This window comes from Triturus cristatus, chromosome 3_2 (genome assembly GCF_964204655.1).
Source record: "Triturus cristatus chromosome 3_2, aTriCri1.1, whole genome shotgun sequence".
In the NCBI taxonomy this organism is placed as follows: domain Eukaryota; kingdom Metazoa; phylum Chordata; class Amphibia; order Caudata; family Salamandridae; genus Triturus; species Triturus cristatus.
In genome coordinates, this window is record NC_140584.1 from 245603519 (window position 1) to 245619785 (window position 16267).

The following is a 16267-nucleotide window of genomic DNA, read 5'->3' on the forward strand; positions in this document are numbered from 1 at the left end:
GAACCAATCAAACACTCACACCCAGTCAACAGATCTGGGTTTGATCCATCACCGTTCTTTAGCCCACTCTGCCACCCCAGTTCAGACATGGCCATATGCAAATCAGTCTGACCCTGTGCCTCATGGGAACAATCCAGCCCAAACTGCCAAGCCATGCCTTCCCTGGACCGGAAACAAGCTTCCTAGGACCGGTTTCTGGCATTTCAGCCGTCTTCAGCCAGGCTTGCTTGAATCCAGTGGCAAAGTGAGCAAGGGACTCACGTCTGAGCATACCCTGCCAACTGATGGCGAACAAAGCGGTACAACAGGGGGTGGTAATGGACGGAGCATCAGAACCAATCAAACACTCACACCCAGTCAACAGATCTGGGTTTGATCCATCACCGTTCTTTAGCCCACTCTGCCACCCCAGTTCAGACATGGCCATATGCAAATCAGTCTGACCCTGTGCCTCATGGGAACAGTCCAGCCCGAACTGCCAAGCCATGCCTTCCCTGGGCTGGAAACAAGCTTCCTAGGACCGGTTTCTGGCATTTCATCCTGTCTTCAGCCAGGCTTGCTTGAATCCAGTGGCAAAGTGAGCAAGGGACTCACGTCTGAGCATACCCTGCCAACTTATGGCGAACAAAGCGGTACAAAAGCGGGTGGTAATGGACGGAGCATCAGAACCAATCAAACACTCACACCCAGTCAACAGATCTGGGTTTGATCCATCACCGTTCTTTAGCCCACTCTGCCACCCCAGTTCAGACATGGCCATATGCAAATCAGTCTGACCCTGTGCCTCATGGGAACAGTCCAGCCCAAACTGCCAAGCCATGCCTTCCCTGGAACGGAGACACGCTTCCTAGGACCGGTTTCTGGCATTTCAGCCATCTTCAGCCAGGCTTGCTTGAATCCAGTGGCAAAGTGAGCAAGAGACTCACGTCTGAGCATACCCTGCCAACCTATGGCGAACAAAGCGGTACAAAAGGGGGTGGTAATGGACGGAGCATCAGAACCAATCAAACACTCACACCCAGTCAACAGATCTGGGTTTGATCCATCACCGTTCTTTAGCCCACTCTGCCAACCCAGTTCAGACATGACCATATGCAAATCAGTCTGACCCTGTGCCTCATGGGAACAGTCCAGCCCGAACTGCCAAGCCATGCCTTCCCTGGACCGGAAACAAGCTTCCTAGGACCGGTTTCTGGCATTTCAGCCGTCTTCAGCCAGGCTTGCTTGAATCCAGTGGCAAAGTGAGCAAGGGACTCACGTCTGAGCATACCCTGCCAACTTATGGCGAACAAAGCGGTACAAAAGGGGGTGGTAATGGACGGAGCATCAGAACCAATCAAACACTCACACCCAGTCAACAGATCTGGGTTTGATCCATCACCGTTCTTTAGCCCACTCTGCCACACCAGTTCAGACATGGCCATATGCAAATCAGTCCGACCCTGTGCCTCATGGGAACAGTCCAGCCCGAACTGCCAAGCCATGCCTTCCCTGGACCGGAAACAAGCTTCCTAGGACCGGTTTCTGGCATTTCAGCCGTCTTCAGCCTGGCTTGCTTGAATCCAGTGGCAAAGTGAGCAAGGGACTCACGTCTGAGCAGACCCTGCCAACTTATGGCGAACAAAGCGGTACAAAAGGGGGTGGTAATGGACGGAGCATCAGAACAAATCAAATACTCACACCCAGTCAACAGATCTGGGTTTGATCCATCACTGTTCTTTAGCCCACTCGGCCACCCCAGTTCAGACATGGCCATATGCAAATCAGTCTGACCCTGTGCCTCATGGGAACAGTCCAGCCCGAACTGCCAAGCCATGCCTTCCCTGGACCAGAAACAAGCTTCCTAGGACCGGTTTCTGGCATTTCAGCCGTCTTCAGCCGGGCTTGCTTGAATCCAGTGGCAAAGTGAGCAAGGGACTCACGTCTGAGCATACCCTGCCAACTTATGGGTGACTGGGTGTGAGTGTTTGATTGGTTCTGATGCTCCGTCCATCACCACCCCCTTTTGTACCGCTTTGTTCGCCATAAGTTGGCAGGGTATGCTCAGACGTGAGTCCCTTGCTCACTTTGCCACTGGATTCAAGCAAGCCTGGCTGAAGACGGCTGAAATGCCAGAAACCAGTCCTAGGAAGCTTGTTTCCAGTCCAGGGAAGGCATGGCTTGGCAGTTCGGGCTGGACTGTTCCCATGAGGCACAGGGTCAGACTGATTTGCATATGGCCATGTCTGAACTGGGGTGGCAGAGTGGGCTAAAGAATGGTGATGGATCAAACCCAGATCTGTTGACTGGGTGTGAGTGTTTGATTGGTTCTGATGCTCCGTCCATCACCACCCCCTTTTGTACCGCTTTGTTCGCCATAAGTTGGCAGGGTATGCTCAGACGTGAGTCCCTTGCTCACTTTGCCACTGAATTCAAACAAGCCTGGCTGAAGACGGCTGAAATGCCAGAAACCGGTCCTAGGAAGCTTGTTTCCTGTCCAGGGAAGGCATGGCTTGGCAGTTCGGGCTGGACTGTTCCCATGAGGCACAGGGTCAGACTGATTTGCATATGGCCATGTCTGAACTGGGGTGGCAGAGTGGGCTAAAGAACGGTGATGGATCAAACCCAGATCTGTTGACTGGGTGTGAGTGTTTGATTGGTTCTGATGCTCTGTCCATCACCACCCCCTTTTGTACCTAGAAGTGTACTACAGCAGGAAGAGCAACCCTTGTTTGTGCAAACCAAGCTCACTGTGAGTGTAAGCTAAAAATGAGGCAAAAGTGGCGCAAGGGCCTTGTAAATAAGCCCCATAGTGCGGGTAGACGTCTAACTTATCGAACTATGTGAATATTCATCACTTTTTTGTGGAATTTTTTGCTGGTTTTGTAGTGTCTTGTATCAGGGTTCTGATAATTATCTGTATTAAAATACCCAAGTTTGCTGCTTTTAAAATTAAACAGTATGCGAAGGATCTTCCTGTTGGTTTTGGGTTATAAAGTGTGACAGGCTACAAAAAATGTTGGCATTTCTAGAAGGCAGCACATGAAGTTGTGTGCAGAAAATAAACTGTCTGGAAGCTGAAATGCGACCTGACCTTCAGGCAGATGTTCATTAGGTAGATGAGAGATTAATTAAAGGCGGGAAAAATCACTCTCACAGGATATCGCATGATTTTCGCAAGTAACACCAAAAAGCAGGAGCAGGGAACCGGATAATTTTAATTTCAGTGCATAAAATAATGCTTCTAAAACCAAATTAATTTCTCGCAAAAATCATTGCAATAATTCAGAACGAAACATTTTGGACAACGTACCTAATCAAGGTTGCTTTCACTATAATATTTTTTTTCACCACCGTGAAGAAAGACTTTCACATTTAACTGTCCAAATGAAACTTATCAAACAGTGGCTTCTGTGTGTTCGATATTCTTGTTATCAAACCAATCTACTAGATTACTCTGGGAAATTGTGCTACTGGCGACTGTAGTAACACCCCCAACAAATTGCAGACACCATTGTCTTTCTTTCAGTCGTTTATCTATTTTATGTCACCTGTTGTACTGTGTGCTCCAATTTGCTAGATGGTATATTATTAATACTGTGCATAGTTCTCCTGTTAAATTTCGGCAGGTTTGACCTGCGGAAATTTAAGGAAGGTCAAGGCAGGGCCGGCTTTAGAACTGGTGGTGGCCTGTGCGAAAATGCTCCATAACCACTCTCTCTTAGATCCATTTAGTTTTATAGCACCACTCATACCAGGTTAAGGTGTCAGAACACTTTACATCACACATACGTTGCACGGAGACAATCATATGGGTATAAATCAGTGTATAGGATATGTTACATATGACAGAGGCCTACAAGGTGTAGGATTCACAAGGCATCCATATTGGTAGGTGCTATAGTTTAAGAGTCCTTGGTCTGAAAAGAACAAATTCAGAATTTAAAATGCAACACCATGTAGCTGTAATATATTCCTTGCAGTTTACAGTTAATAGCTCACTGCTCTATATTAGGATTTAAACTGCAAGTAACATAAGGCTCTCTCTGACAAAAGCGATAACCCATTAACCTATTTATATTAAATGCACTTTGTGATGTGAAGGGGACACGTTCTTTGCAGCAGGCATATTAACCTTCTGCGCTATGATGAGTCAAAACTTCCACTACCAGACACAGCTCCAGGCTGTCTCCAGGAAGAACATTATTCACCGGAGTTCTGGTGACATTTTTATTGACGCTTGAAAATTGCTAAGACAAGGATTGTGGCATCTGGTGTTTTATAACCAATAAATATGACGCCCCCCACCCCAAGTCAGCACCCGGTGCGGTGGCACCGATCACACCGCCCTAGAGCCTGCCCTGGGACAAGGTATTTAATCCACCCGATAATTATCTTATAGGTTAAATCCTTCCAACTCGGAATTCTGACGTGTGCTCAAACAGGGGATTACACATGGGTGGGTATACATTGACACACTCATAATAAGGCCCCAAACAAGAAATCATACATGGAATCACTGCAGACCAACATGAACAAAACAACTTCTGAAGGAAAATTCACACTTATCAAAATGCAACAGGAACATCATCAAAAAAAGATATAAGGAAGCATGCCTCTTAGCTCCCAACTTAAAAACAGACAGGGGACACCTGAAATTTGATGGTGCAATCAGAAGCTGTGAACAAACTTGTGGCTCTTGAAGAAATATTCTCGGAGTTCACTTACTATTACCAAACATTGGAACCACTAAAACCACATAGATTTTGGAAAATATTGATTGGTTTCAGGGTAAGATTAGCCTTCCAAGGATGGAGCTAGCAGGTAGAATTCATCTTAGAGGAGCGGGATGGAGGGGTGAAGGGTATATCTCAAAAAAGAAAACATTGTGAGGAGAGTGCGCATAGTTAAAATGATTGTGGCACCACTGTTGATTGATATATTTGGAATGATCCTGTGGTAGATGTCCACAGTAGTCCATAATCCATAATTATAAAGAACATTATGTGGGACGGTATTGGAAAGTTAGAAAAACAAATACCCGTAGATGCTGAACATAGAGCTTTACAAGTTAGCAAACCAAAAAAATTTTATGGTGCAATCATAACACAGTGGTGTAAAATTCTGGATGGGTCAAGCTAGAGATGGGAACTGAAGAGGCAAAAACTATTCTAGGCCTTGATGGAGGAATTTAGTATGCCAAAGAATTAAACAAGTGACACATATAATTGATATGTTGACATAAGAATGCAGAAATAAAAAAAGATCAATGTAATGTAATATAAGGTTCTCCATATTTGACATTAGAAAGCAGGAATAAAAATGCAACCAAGCTCACATAATTGGACACTCAACGAAGAAGGTGCATAATTGGACAATGTATTATGCTTCTGCAGGAGACTGTATACCTTGTTGTAAGGAGATGAAATGAATGACAATTGTGTTACAGACATTTATTCCCAAATAACTGACAGTAGCTATTTTGCCTGACTTGCAGGAAAAATTCCAAATGAACACCTGTGTGAGAAGTTACTCATTAGTAGGACTGATGGAAGCCAAGACATGTGTAGTTCGCATCTGGTATAAGATACAAGCTTCAAGAATTCACAGGAAAGTGTGGTCTGAGTAATTAAGAAAGCATGTTTCATGACACCTTAGGAATGTTCCTTACAAGGAAGGGGTAAAAAGGGAGTGACAAAGTACTGGTTAGATAGAAGCATACCAAAACAAGGACGACTCCAGATCATTGTTCGTGAAAAATGAATATTTTATTAGCAGCTTCTGCTGTACTGTATTTCCATTTTTTTTAAAGTTGTGTTGAGATGGAGGGGCAACACCAAAATTGTAGTGAGACCCTCAACAGCTGTTTTGTTTCATCAAAGGCATGTCTCCGTTGGCGTACTTAGCCACTGATTGTCACATCACGTGGGTCTTTCCTCCACCAGGAGGGATTGTCTCTTGAATCTTGGACCATATGGGATCCACCATGTGAGGACACAAGGTTTAAAAATACCTCCTACCTTTAGGAAGAACCAACACTGTTGTAGGTCTCACAACAATTTTGGTGTTGCCCGTCCCTCCCAATGTCTCAACACAACTCTTCCACTCCTTTTGATTTTACATGTTCATTTAAGGGAAGTTGAGTTAGACTTTAACTTCTCCATCCCTCCCTCTTTTGATTTTTGAGACAAAATCTTGAAACTGTCATATTTCGGAACCATTGAGGCTATTTCTGAGATCTTTGGCTCATTTTATTCCTGGTGGAGAGATCTAGCCACCAGGTGCACTTCCAACAGGAATCCTGGCCTCTAAGAGCACACTTTGCAGGGAGCAGGTTTTATTTGTCTTTTCCTGGCTCTTGGTACTTCTCTCCCACTGATGGGGCCACTTGCACAGCTCTTTCAATACCAGCCAGTACAGCACCCTCAAACCCACACTCCCAAGCCCCAGGGCCTCCTGGCTCTCTTGCAGGGCTGTTTGGGGGAGGCAGTCGAGTCCAGATTTCCCCCGACAGGTCCTCTGGGGGCATAAGGGGCCAGCTGGAGATAAAGTCCTTAGCAGGGCACCAGGTGGCTTTTCCTTCCAGCTGTCCATGATTTCGGTGTCGTCATCATTCAGGCCCATGGTTCTGCTCTGCATCTGTCCCTTGTGCCAGAGTTCATAAGAGTGGGTGGTAAGTTTTGGGTGCCAGGCACCCCTAGCCTTTGCCAAGTTACCACATGATCTCCTCATCCCTGTCCCAACCTACCTGCATGAGAGAACCCTTCTTCTGCTGGACAGAGCTCCTGGCCCATCCAAAGAAGTGTCTATGATAATGGACAAACGCTCCCTTTTGGTCACTCCAAATTGGTTCTGGGATACCTCTCCCTCCCACTGGTAAAGGTGCCTTTTGCCCTCTTGCTCAATAAGGAAACAAAATTCGATTTCACCATTAAAGTGGATTTGGAATCCTTGAATTATTTTTCTAGCTGATATGAATCCTAATTTAACGTTTATTAACTGCAACAATGTAGCCTAGTGTTTTGCTAAGCAAGCAGTGAGTCTTGTTGCATTGAAAATAGCTTTTGGGGATATTTCACTGTAAGGACATGATCAACATTAATTTCTAGATGATACATGCCCTACTTTTAAATGTCACGTACCCTACCTATAGGGAAAAAAAAGATCTATGTAAGGGTGACTTACTAATATTTAAAAATAAGGTTTCGGCCTGTCAAAAGAGGTGTTTTTGACAGCTTGAACCTGTAGTTTAAAACTGCCACAAACATGCAACCCATGTTCAGCTACCACTGAAGAACAGTAGTCTCTCATGTGCAGCCCTTATACCTGTGCACACGTGTGCACACGTGTTCACGTTTTACCAGCGCAGTGCCCCTTGCCCTAGCTGAGTCACAGAGGCCTTATCCTAAACTGTGGACAATGGCAGTAATCACACTCCATCCGATTACCATGAAATTACTGTGAGCTCAGGTAGTAAGACTCACCCAGAGTAAAGGTCCGAAACCAGGGTGATCAAAAGCAAAAAATATTGGCAGGCTCAATAAGTGGAATACATTTGCAACATAAGTTCACTGTCAAAGTCTAAGGGAGGCATTTAGGGCCTCATTAAGTGTTTGGTGGTGCGGGAGCGGGACCGCCCCTCCCACATCGTCAAGCTCATGTACAAACTGCCCGCCAGATCATCTCAAAAGAATTACATACCATTATTAAGACGTCTCTCTAGTGCAAAGGAATCTTCTTAATTAAGTTAATTATGATTAAGGCTCCTGTTTTCCATTTTTACTGATTTTTACAGATAAATACAGACAGAGAACCATTTATTTTCCGGTCTGTATTTATTTTAAAATGTGGATGAAAATGGAAATTGGGTTGTTTTTGAGTGATTCTAAATGATATCAGTCATGACTGCCAGGCCAATAGCTGTGTGGATTGACAGGCAAGGTGATTCAATAAATAAAGTAAATTTAATAAAGAGCCGTAAACTGCAGTAGATTTGCACAATCATGATACTAAAATTTGCATGCTTTCTTATAAGTGCCTATTTTACCACCTGAGTTTGTATATATATATATATATATATATATATATATCATTGAAACCTGTCAGGTGTTCAGGCACGAATGTATGTTTACTTGTTAAATAAATGCAGAAAAATACACATTTCAGCTTTATTTTTTTCACTAAACCTAAAATAAATATGGATAAATAGTGGTAAAATTAGCCAAAAATAAATATGGGTAAATACAGACGGAAATGCCCAAAATATAAATACCATAAAACTGGGAGCCCTAATTATGATCCATGATCATTTCAGTTTTACCAATCTAGCATTTCCTTCTGGAATAGCAGAAAATTCTCCTAAGCTGGAAGTTCATATGATATGTGACCAGTATGGTGTTAGAGAAATTATTGATCCCAATTCTGTTAATGTTACGGAAATCAATATCCTGAATCATATCCCATTTGCGGTAAACCATCTAACTGAGGTTTGAGTAATCATCTGGAATTAAGTAATGTACTTCAGTAACAGTCTTGCAGCTTAGGGACTTTGGATAATCAATGTAAATTAAAAACATTTTGGTTATGAAATTGTATTTGTCTACTGAGCTCTCAGCTAAATATGAAATTAACAACTTTGATTAAGGAGATTAAAATGAATCTACCTGCTTTCTGAACCCCATGGCAATTATATTGCCAGAGCTGTTCATCATGTGATTTGTGACCCACGTACCCAATTGATAGGAGGCAGACCTTCTACTCCTGAAAGCCACCACTCAGGATGATGCCATGATATAATATGATGCCATGATATATTTAATATTAATAAGGAGCAGGAACATTATATTTGACCAATAGCAGCTTAAATTGTCTAAAGATGTTAGGGGGTTAAGTGGAGTAACACTAGAGTTAGCCAAACTGATATCACCAGAACTAAATAGAAGACCTACTTATTTAGATGGTTCACTTTGAATCATTTGAAAGGGAGAAAGGCGCATTTTCAATTGTATAAAAATCCATTCAAATATAAATCATCTAGCTCTGTTCCCTAATTTTAGGAAGAGTGGCCACTGATTATTCAGGTGAGACTTAAAGGGATTGACAGCACAGGGGTGAATAGGTCTCAAGGAAAAAATGGTTATTCCTCTGTCAAATCATGTAGTTGGCCATATGCTACACTTGATATACCATGAAGGTACTTGATGTGGACAATGTCCTTGTCACCATCAAACAGAATCACAAACCATTTATTTATGTGACTTCCAAAATGCATTCTATCCTCAACAAATACAATATTGTGCTTGGAATTTAATAAACTCTTGAAAGGTTGTGATCTTCTTTCAAGAAATCTAATCACTTTGTCTAAGATTTATATCTTTGCATACTCTTTGTGTTCACTTGGCTTTAAACTCAATGTGACAATCAATCATAATGTGTTGTGGGAGAATGCTGGACCCAAAGTTGTGATTCAAGTGAAGCACGTAAATCTTGAGTTGTGTTTTTATGGCCAGTAGATATCACTTCTGAGTCATTCAGAGGTCACGCAGCATTTGACTTGGGGCAAGCATTAGAAAGATTGTTGCAGCATACTTGTGTAAAGCAAGAGTTGAGTTCATAATTGTTCAGATGTTGTGGGCATTTCTGTGGATGACCTTGTGTGTGAAGGTAAATATTTAGAATGAGACTTGTCTTTGCACTAATAATTTGGGGTTGTTTCTTTTTTCAATACTTTGAAGAGACCTGGCAAACGTCTTTGTTAGTATTGCACTAAGCAAAGTTTACCCTTCATCAAACTATCATGCATCTATATATGGAGAGGTACTCTTGGTGAAGAATAGTTGTATGTCTTTCAGTAACTTGCTGTCTTAGGGCCAAAAACTTTGTATATTTTTATATCTTGTTCCATACATATCGATGGCCTCATGTTATTATTCTAGAGTTTCTTTATTTACAATGAATTGACAAAATACAATATTTTCTATTGATGTTTAGTTGGTTGTTGATTCTGTTTTGCAAGAGAATATTTTAGTTCTTAGATACTTTCAAGTCACTAAAAGGATGGAAACTGTAGGAGTGCAGAGTCTTTGCAGGTCCTTGTGTATCAATAGCTAATGTTGGCTGTTTAATTTTCAATACAATATTGTGCATTTGAACAAATATTGTCAGCTAGGTGATCATTTACTGCACCACCTGTAGTAATCACCACATTAGAAGCAAATATTGCCCACATCTAATGGCCGGATTCCAAATGGTCAAACATTAGAAATCTTTACACACAGTAAAGAGGCAGTAGAAACTAAGGAAAAAGAGGTCTGTCGAAAATAGAACAGGATAAACAGATCCTTTGTGATTGTCTTTTTTATCTTAATCTTCATCAAAATATATAAGCAAGCACAGCCAATGTATTACACCTTGTCATAGGCTTCCTTAGGGCAAGATTAATTGAAGTCCTTGTATAGAAGGTAATCCTAGTCATAAATCCCTGCAAACCATATTGTTTTGTGCTTATAGGTACTGTAGCTTCCAAAAACTTTAAAATGAAATTTCTCCCTTTCTGCTGATTAAACTTCTGCTGTACTGGTATCATATTATTTATCAAAATTGTCACCTTATTACTGTCTTTGTGCTCATAAATACTATACATATTGCCTCTAAATTAATCTTGACTGTTTTTGTGCCAAGCTACCAGAGGATTAAGCACAGAATATTTTAGTGACCATTGCAGTTCACTGTGACAAGAACTGTGGTTGTTGCCTGAGTTGGGCCTCCACCCCCCTCAACCAATAACCCATTTCTTACACATGGGAAATGATACTAAATTAATTCAAACATTTTAAAGAGTTCAAAATATAATACAGTATTTACATTTGGCAGCTGAAGCACCACACCATGGGATTACACCACCAGATATAACCATCTCCACTTCCTATCAGAGGAGAAGGAGAAGTCAGTACTGACAGCTGTTTGAGCCAGACTATTTGCATTCATATGAACAAAGAATGAGAACGAATGCATTTAAAAGCCCTGAAGATGTTCTAATCAAACTAAGGGTCTGATTTGGATGTTGGTTGGATTTGCCTATGACCAACACCATTTCGGTGTGTGAACCGCCCAACCATAGGTCAGCAGTTCCACACACCTCGTTACAATGCGAGCTCACATGGTGCAGTCATAAACTCCCATTTCTCTATTGGAGCTTGTGCGGTAGGTGGAAACCGCCCACAGCAAAAGCTCCCATTGAGAAATGGGAGTTTGCCAAAATCCCTGCACCATGTGGCAGGCACCCTTAGGTGCCTGCCACGCGGTGCCAGGGTTTTCAGGGGGGCAACATAGGTTCCCCCAGGGCCATAAACGGAGGGCCAGAAGGGGAAGGGGGCAGTGCTAGGGGCTCCCAAATTCACTTTCCGATAGCCTTTCCATGTCAGAAAACCAACATGGAAAGGCTGTCGGAAACCGACACCATAATCCTGACAGCAAAATATGCCGTCCTTAATGGATTATGAGGTCATTCCGACTGGCCGATGGGCTCTTTGAGCCTTTTGAATCCCAGTTGGATTCCCCAGCTGGTTTAAACTCCGACCACTGTCATTGTAATACGGGGGTCGAGGTTTAAACTGACCTGCGGTCAGAGGCTTTCCATAAACAGACAGAACTGAATAAATTAATAGCGAGGAAATTTTGCAGTAGTAACTCAGGCGGACTGCTCCTGTGCACCAGTGACTGATATACTTGCACATTGCCATCTCCTTGGGCACTTTAATGAAAGAGTTTAAAGAAAATCTAACATCCCCATGTCTTACCTGCTACCTCGGGCATTTAGGGCATAACTGCCTGCACCATGATGTTCCTAACACTGAAGCAAAGACATTCTGCAAAAATTATACTCGCCCCGCTGTCCACCTTAACCAGGATCCAAATGGGCCTTACATAAACCAGGACAGCGTTGGGGGAAAGATGCTCAGACACAGACTACGACCATAGCAACAGTGACATCTGAGGAAACAAACACAGAATTAGTGCCTGCTGGAACTAGCACAAACTTTAGGTCATGGTGAGATCAATCAAGTGGCTGCCAAACTCAATCAGAGCATATAATGACAAAAAAAGGGGGAAACAGCTGCATAAGGCCAGAAACAAAATAAAAAAGTAGACATCTTCAACATCATCGGTAGTCTGTACTAAGACTAATTGATCCTCAAGCCATGCAAATTTGATAAAGAGTCCATATGAAGAATCTCCCCACTTATCACTTTCTGTCATTAATAATACTTGGGCTGAAAGGAAGCCATTTACCATATTTGATAAGAAGGCACAGGAAAACATACAAAAACAAGATGCCCTTGCTCCCAGTCTCCCAGGACCTACCATCATCAGGCAGACTCCAACAAAAAGTGTCCATTCTTCAGCTTGTATAGCTTCTGTAGATACAAAAATATCAACAGCATAAGCAAATCTAAAGTCGCCAGCTCCTGTGAATTTGGAACTGAAAGGGGCCTTCTCATTTCCTTGTGCATACATGAGCAGTAAGTGTGGTTTCGACAAACTGTCTAGGAAAAACATGTGTTCAGATTTTCCCACCAAAATTAGGGGGGCAGCTGTAAGGAGATGTGCTTACAACTGGAGAACAGGATACAAGACCCAACAAGTCCAACACAGAAAGGCAGACTGTGACTCTGGCTGGCACGGGTACAGATCCAACATCTGAACTCGCAGCAGCTACAATGTCCATTAAAGCTGATGACTGTATTCAAACTATAAAGTATAAGGAAATGTCCTAATCACTGAACCATCTGAGCTCAAATCGTCAAGCCAAGGAATCTTCAGCATGCAGTAATATGAGAGTCTTGCACGTGCCCAGGATCCATCCTCCCCACAGTCGTCAGTGTACGGCCCTCACTCCAAAGTATCACTCTAGGGGCATGTATGATATTCTAAGCCAAAGCAACATTTTAAAGCTGCTACACTCTGTTCCAATGCTTGTGAGCCTATCCTCAATAGACTTAGAATCTGGTGAATTCTTACATCCAGTGGGGAACAACATGCGAGAGCTAACACCTGTAATCTGGACTTTGAGCTTGACAGCAAGACAAGTCCTCCTGGAAAGAGAACACTTTCAATTATGGGGAATCATGGACCAAGCACATATACCCGCAGCATACCACTCTTCCAGAAAAATGAACTCCAAACACTGCACGATAACAAAGTCACAGACCAAGTGTACTTCCCTCTTGGAAATTCAATTGTTAGATTCTGTAAGAAATCAATTAACTCTAAAAGCAGAAGGGGTTCTTCACTTGAAACAGGTAAATGCACACAACTAGATTTAACCTGGTTATCAGCAGCTCTTCAAGGAAGCAAAAAATACTGACACACAGCACTCTTCTGACCAAACACTTGACGTTATGAGAATCTGCTCCTGAAATATCAATGGCCTGCAAAACAAAATCAGTAACAAGGATTTGGTACACTACTTGAAGTCTCTCCAAATAATACTCCTATAAGAAACATGGTCCATGCTGCCACTTCTGCTTGAGGGCTCTGTAGGCTTCTTTACAGCAGCTTTTAAAACTTGGTGGGATGGATGGCCAAAGGGGTGTCTAGCAACTCAGCATCGTTAAAGATCTTATGTGCGTAGAAATTGGGATAATATATCAGCCAACACCCTATGCCCTGCCCTCACTGTTGCCCCCTTAGCCCTGACGAAAGACGTCAACTCTGATGCTGTGGCATTGAATCACTGGATAGGCAATACAGTGGAATCCATCGCTCCTGCAAAAACTGCCACGTCACGCAGAGAATCCCCTTCCGCCCCCTGGTTCTCCAAAGAGCTGATGGCTGAAAAAAGCAACTGTAAAAGGCTGGAGCGCCTTTGGCGAGTAAATTATTGTGATTCAGCAAAAACTTGCTATAAAAAAGCTCTACACGGTCTCCATCAATCCATAAAAAAAGCTAAAAAACTATTCATTGTGAACTCCATTCATCTAGCGGAGCAATCAAGTAAAGAAGTCTTTAAGATTGTTCAATCTTTTTTTAAACCTAGGGCTATTGAGACTGAAGTTATCCCGTCGGCGAGACTCTGCGAAGACATCTCGGACTTCTTTCACAAAAAAATTATGAAAGTGTATAACACCTTCACGAGCCCTGAGCCCACAGTTATGGCAGACATGACAAAGAATGAGCTGCCCTCCCTTTCCTTATCTCAATTTCATCCTATCCCCCTCCCTGAAGCATTGAAGGAAATACAAAAATGCAAATCAGGGGCCCCTGATGACCCCTGCCCACCTAAGCTCTGGAAAATTATGTTGGATGCTATTGTAGTACCACTCCTACATATATGGAATACATCCATTGAAACAGGTACGTTTCCTGAGTGTTGGAAACATGCCACACTTCTCCCTCTGAAAAAGAAGCCCAATGGTGCTCCCGATGATCTAAGTAACCTCCGCCCAATCTCCTTATTAGCAGCCCCAGGTAAAATGCTCAAAAAGCTGATACAACGACAATTGAACAGCTTTACTGAGGATAAAGGGATTCTTCATGAAACACAGTCAGGTTTCAGGTCCGGTTTCAGCACCGAGGCCGCCCTTATTGAGGTAGCCGAATTGATCAGGTGGTCCTTAGATTCAGGAGCATCAGCTATGCTGGTGCTCCTGGATCTATCAGCCGCTTTTGATACGGTGGATCACGGCAGAATGCTGCTACGTCTGAAGGACATAGGTCTGGAAGATAAGGCACTGAGCTGGCTCCACTCCTATCTCACAGATCGTTCTCAGAAAGTGGCATTGGGCACCTTCTCCTCTAAGCCAAAACATCTTTGGTGCGGCGTCCCTCAGGGGTCGGCACTCAGCCCTCTTCTTTTTAATGTTTATCTAGCCCCACTTTTCACTCTGATTGCCAATTGGGGGGTTAAGGCAATTTCGTATGCAGATGATACGCAATTAGTCTTCCCCTATTTGAATGTGTCGGAGGCAGCTTTTAGCAAAATGAGGGGCTGCCTTCGAGATGTGGCCAGCTGGATGAATGCAAACAAATTAAAATTGAATGCAAGCAAAACGGAGGTAATATTCTTTGGTAAAAACACTCATCCTCCTTCGGACCTATGGTGGCCTCCTGAAATGGGCCCACCACCATCCCCTGGAACCAATGCGAAGAATCTGGGAGTAAAATGGGATGAGAATCTCTCTTTTTCCTCTCACATACAACAGGTTTCTACTGGATGTCTCCACAAACTCAGAAACCTTCGTAGGTTCCTTTATTTTCTACCAGAAGAGTGTCGCAAAACGGTAGTTCATGCGACAGTTACTTCCAGATTAGACTACGCAAATGGCCTTTATCTTGGCTTGCCTAAATATCTGGTGCAACGCCTTCAGATCGTACAGAATGCGGCTGCGAGACTGATAAAGCACATTCCTTTCAGACAGCATGTCTCTCCGCATCTGCGCGAGCTGCATTGGCTCCCAGTGGCAAGTAGAATAAAATTCAAAGTTCTTACCCTAGCGTTGAGAGCACTAAAAGGGACCTGCCCCAATTACTTAAAAATCAGACTCCCCCGCTACCATCAGGAGAGGCACTTGCGTTCTAACTCCCAGGTTCAGCTACTCGTCCCACGAGCAAAAAAAGCCAGACTTGGGGGCAGGTCTTTCTCTGCCGGCACGGCGAAACTTTGGAACGCCCTGCCTACTGCCATCCAATCCACCACGACAGAATCTAGCTTTAAGAGGCTTTTAAAGACCTGGCTCTTTATGCAGAAAACCTGAGCATTCCTCCCTGCCTCCTGCTTCTCTGATTTCTGCTCACTTAGCGCCGGGACACCTCCTAGTGAGGTAGCTGTTCGCGCTCTACAAATATCAGTATTATTATTATTATTATTTTTTATAGAAAGTGTAATGGTGCAGTCTGACAATGAAAGTATATTAATGGTGAAACTGAGGAAGTGAGGAATTTTACAAGATGTCCCTATTTGAACAAAATGAATTGCTTATAGGCAGGGTATTGAGACACAGTTATTCAGATATATGCAAAACACTCTATCTCATATAAAAAAGCACTTCAGAAAAACTCTATGTGAGGCAACATTATTAAAAATATCATTTATTTTCGTCCATATGTTAAAAAATAGGCAAATGCCTATGGCTCCCTAAAGCGGGTTACAATCTATAATCCTTTTAAAAAAACAGATAAATCAATGCATATTAAAACAGAAAAGTTTAAAAGTCGACGCAGCGTTTCGGTGATTGTGTACAATATTTCACCTTCTTCAGGACTTAACAAACTGTTTATTTCATCTAGG